Source organism: Pan troglodytes, chromosome 7, assembly GCF_028858775.2.
Source record: "Pan troglodytes isolate AG18354 chromosome 7, NHGRI_mPanTro3-v2.0_pri, whole genome shotgun sequence".
Lineage (NCBI taxonomy): Eukaryota > Metazoa > Chordata > Mammalia > Primates > Hominidae > Pan > Pan troglodytes.
Window position 1 is genome coordinate 148,019,939 of NC_072405.2, and position 5,461 is coordinate 148,025,399.

Genomic DNA, 5,461 nt, shown 5'->3' on the forward strand with positions numbered 1-5,461 from the left:
AGAAGACAAGAAGATGTGGGAAAGTTTGGAACTTCCTATAGACTTGTTGAATGGTTTTGACTAAAATGCTGATAGTGATATGGACAATGAAGTCCAGGCTGAGGTGGTTTCAGATAGAGATGAGGAATTTATTGGGAACTGGAGAAAAGGTAACTCTTGCTATGCCTTAGCAAGGAGACTGGTGGCATTTTGCCCCTGCCCTAAAGATCTTTGGAACTTAAAACTTGAGAGAGATGATTTCGGGAACCTGGCAGAATAAATTTATAAGCAGCAAAGCATTCAAGACATGACCTGGATTTTTCTAAAGGCATACAGTCATGTGTATTCACAAAAAGATAGTCTGAAATTGGAATTTATGTTTAAAAGGCAAGCAAAGTGTAAAAGTTTGGAAAATTTACATCCTGACCATGTGGTAGAAAAGAAAAACCCATTTCCTTGGGAAAAATTCAAGCTGCCTGCTGCAGAAATTTGCATAAGTAAAGAGAAACTGAATGTTAATAGCCAAGACAATGGGGAAAATGTCTCCAGAGCATTTCAGAGATCTACATGGCAGCCCATCCCATCATAGGCCCAGAGGACTAGGAGGGAAAAATGGTTTCATGGACTGGGCCCAGGGCCCTGCTGCTCTCTGTAGCTTTGGGACATGGCACCCTGCATACCAGAGGCTCCAGATGCAGCCATGGCTGAAAGGGCCAAGGTACAGCTTGGGCTATTGCTTTAGTGGAAGCTTCCACTGCCAAGGCTTGGAGCTTGCACCCTCTGAAGCAGTGCTCCTTTCAACACCCCTTGGTGTTAAGCTTGTAGGTGTGCAGAAGACAAGAGTTGAGCTTTGGGAGCATCCATCTAGATTTTAGAGGATGTATGGAAATGCCTGGATGTCCAGGCAGTAGTCTGCTACAGGGATAGAGCCCTTGTGGGTAACCTCTACTATGGCAGTGCAGAAGGGAAATATGGGGTCGGATCCCCCACCACAGAGTCCCCACTGGGGCACTGCCTAGTGGAGCTGCAAGAAGAGAGCCACCATCCTCCAGACCCCAGTAAGGTAAATCCACTGACAGCTTGCACCATGCACCTGGAAAGGCTACAGACACTTAATGACAGCCCATGAAAGCAGCCAAAGGGGGCTGTACCCTGCAGAGCCATGGCAGTGGAGCTGCCCAAGGCCTTGGGAGCCCACCCTTTGCATCAGCTTGCCTTGGATGTGAGACATTGAGTCAAATAAGATTATTTCAGAGCTTTAAGATTTAATGACTCTCCCACTGGGTTTCAGACTTGCATGGGGTCTGTGGCCCCTTTGTTTTTGCCAATTTCTCCCATTTGGAACAGGAGCATTTACCCAATGCCTGCACTCCCATTGTATCTTGGGAGTAACTAACTCATTTTTTATTTTACACGCTCATAGGCAGAAGAGACTTATCTTGGCTCAGATGAGATTTTGGACTTGGACTTTTGAGTTAATACTGGAATGAGTTAAGACTTTGAGGGACTTTTGGGAAGGGATGATTGGTTTTGAAATGTGAAAAGGGCATGAGACCTGGGAGAGGCCAAGGGCAGAATGATATGGTTTGGCTCTGCATCCCTACCCAAATCTCATCTTGAATTGAAATCCCCACAAGTCAGAAGAGGGGCGAGGTGAGAGATGTCCGGATCATGGGGGCAGATTTCTCACTAGCTGTTCTTGTGATAGTGACTGAGTTCTCACAAGATCTGATGGTTTTAAGGTGACACTTCTGCCCTCACTCTGTCTCTCTCTCCTGCTGAAGAAGGTCCTTGCTTCCCCTTCACCTTCTGTCAGGATTATTAGTATCCTGTCACCTCCACGGCCATGCAGAACTGTGAGTCAATTAAATCTTTTTTTTTCCTCATAAATTACCCAGTCTCAAGTAGTTTTTTTAATAGCAGTGTAAAAACAGACTAATACACTGGGCATGGTTGCAGCCCTTTCCAACCAGTAAAAAAACCATAAAATCTCCTGAGAGGAGTAACCAAGGAGTAAAAATGCAAAGAATCCTAAAAGAAGGAACCAATTTTATTTGGTATTGTACTGTTTGTTGTTTCTTAGAGGAAATGAAAGTTACCCCTTGAAATTGAAAGTATCTCTCTTATAAAACTATCTTGGTAGCTCTATAGTGTTCGTGACCCAGTGGAGCTCCAAGCACATCTGTGGAAGGTAATTCTTCACAGACACTGTGGGATTTCATTGCTGCTTTTGGGTTGTGACTCAGCTCCTTTGGTAAATATAGCCCATTACATACTTTCTCCAAGAGCTGAATTATAGTAATTCAATTTTTAAACTCACAAAACATTTTGTCACAGAAATTAACCCAAAGGCTTTAAATTATATCATTTCTTGATAGATCACTTATATTTCTATTTTCTTGATTTCTTACTGGATTATAAAAATAGTCCCCTTTGGTCTTTCACATGATCTTATTTAAGCCCCTTTCCCCTAGTGTGACTTTCTTTACAATAAAGTTATTGGGAAAAACTCATTAATTCATTGACAGAAGGTATTGAACTCCTGGGTGTTTGAACAGATATACAACAGTTGAGTTGAAGAGAAAAAATTGGAGGGAGAATAAGTGGTCCTTTGTTTGCAGAGATACAGTAGGACAACTGCATAGCTCATCTCTGTTGCTCATGAAACTAATCACGAAGAGGATAATGAGAACTAGAGTCTAAAGGGAGAGATTTGGAGACAGATGAAAGAGTAGGGCTTCTCATCCAATTAGCTGTACTCAGACTAAAACTGGTACAAAGACAAACTAACATTACAAACATCTTGACTTCATTTAGATATGGTTCCAACAATGTATCTATATACTGTACAAAAAGCAAAATCTGTTCACATTTCTACATATTGATTTACATATTGTGGCAGCTGCTGTTAATGGCCAACAAAAATCCCTTCAGCAAATATCACCCTGTAACTTCTGATTGTGTCCTAGTATAACCACTTACAGCGTTCTACTTGCATGCTTTCTTTTACCCTGGACCAGGCAGTCAGGCCATGCTAGGGAGTAAAACTCCTGAGACAGTCTTCAGCTGGTACTAACAAGTTAAGATAATTTTGAAGTATCTTTTATAAGGTCTCCCACAGGTTCCAACAGGACCAAGTGTCTGTTCCCTACAGCAAAAGTCTGCTCAAGAAAATAGTGCCTGCATGGGCTTTCTCCTCTACTTAGTATCACTGTTAGTTTGATGGAGGTTTCTTTGTAGGTGAGAAGACATTTTTATCTTGCTGGCTCTAGAATTCTCTGTTTATCTTTGAGTTTAGACACTTTGAATATAATGCACCGTATAGAAAACCATTTTGTATTAATCTCGTTGCTGGTATCGGAGTATCCTTTATTTTAATATTTAAATTTCTTGCTAGACTTGGGAAGTTTTCATTTATTGTTTGATTATTATTTTTTTACTCTTTCATTATTTCTTTGGCCTCTGAGACCCCAATCAATTGAATAATTATTCACTCTATAGTGTCCCATATGTCACATATGCCTTGTTCATTTTTTAAAAATACTTTTTCTCTATATTATTATCTGGCTGGTTTATTTAAACAGACCTGTCTTGAAGTTCTGAGATTCTTTCTTCTGTTTAGTCTAGTGTATTGTTGAATCTTTGGGATGCATTTTGTATATTATTCAATGAATTCTTTAGTTCTATAAATTCAGTTTGGTTCTTTTCTTATGATAGCTATCACTTTGGTGATTTTCTCATTCACATTTGGAATTATTTTTTCTGATTTATTTGTTGTATTTTTCGGAATTCTGTTGTATTTCTCTGAGCTTATTCAGAATAAAAAATTTGAGTCATTTTTCTAGAATTTTGTAATTATTTTTATTAAGATCTGTTGCTGGAGAATTATTGTGTTCCTTTGGAGATGTCATATTTCCTGGCTTTTCCATGTTTCCTGTTTCCTTAGCTGATATCTGCACGTCTGGTATAACAGTTACTTCTTCAAGTTTTTAGAATTTATTTTTGTAAGAGAGGACTTTTTCCTGAGGATGTATCTATTACGTTTTTTGGGCAGGGCAATTTGGCTTTGATTCTGAGTGTGCGCAAGATTGTAGTCTCTGTATGATTTATTTACCTATAGACATTTGTGTTATTTGCAATTTCCTTAGTGGCTTAGGATACAGTTATAAGTGGAAGTTGTGGTAAAGTTGACTAGAGATTAACATGCCAGGTAGACCAGACTTTGATCTCTAATGGTGGCAGTAGTGAACTGAGCATGCCTATCTTTAGGGTGGTGTATGCTGGCACCTGTGTTAGTAGGTATAGTCAGGATGATTCTTGACCCTCCAGGTGACTTACTTAGATGCTGGTAGTAGCATAGTAGCATCAGTGAGCTTGGTGGGTAGGTGGGCTCTCAGGCTCTGAGAAGCTGGCAATCGCAGTGGCAAGATGACCTTCTGGTTCTTAAGTGGTATGCACTGGTGTTGGCAATGGCTGTGATGGACTGCATGGACCAGTCTCTAGTTCCACATGTGGCATAAGCAGGTAGGTGCAAGCTAAGATGGTAGTGGCTGGGTGGTTAGGCCCAACGTCAGGCCCCTTGGTAAAGGTTTAGAAGCCAACACTGGTGGACAGGACTGTGTGCTCCCTTGGTTCCTGGACTGTGTGCTTTGGTCTGGGGGTTAGGGGTAAAGGCAGCCCAGAAGGCCTTGTCCTCAGGCCTCCTGATGATGTGTGCAACTGCCAGCAAGGACAAGGTAATCCCCAGGCTACCTGTGGAATTCTTGGGTTGGGGGCTTCAGTGGCCATGCTGCTGTTCTGCCACCGTAAAGAGCAGAGGTACTGGCCGGTAGAGGATGCACACACCACTCATGCCTCAGCTTTGGTGAGTGGCTCACTTTAGGCCTGATGTAGTAGCTGGTGCCTTGGAAGTGTCTTAGCTCTGAAAGTTGTAGCACATGATCATTCATATCTCAGCCCTGAAGGTAAGAGTCCATGCTTCTCTTGTGCCTCAACCTCAGAGTCAGTGGGCTCTAGGAGATTACACATCTGTTGGGGTGGGGCTTTAAAATGGTGCCTTGCTGCAGCTGCTTATGTCTCAGGGAGTGTGTGGGACCTGCAAATCCTGTCTCTTGGAGCAGTCCCCTCACACAATTGTTTGGAAGTTCCCTATGTTAGGGAGCTATCCAATACTTGGGAAATACTCACACTTAATTTAATTAATTTTAGGGCCAATGAGGGTCAAAGAACTCTCCTGTTGCTAGAATTGCAGCTGTCCATGGGGAGAATGTGGACCACTGGGGTCTCTCACTCACTTTTTCCTTGTATTAGGGAGTCTCTCGAGGCTTCCAGCCAATCGCAGGTGAGCAGGCAGCCTCTCTTCCTTCTCCTTATTTGCTTTGGGTATTGCCTTCGACTTTATGTTAAATTTCAGGGTTCTCTCTTAGATGGTCTATCTGAAGTGAAATTATCTACCCTCTATTTTGGTTCCTTTTAGTGGACA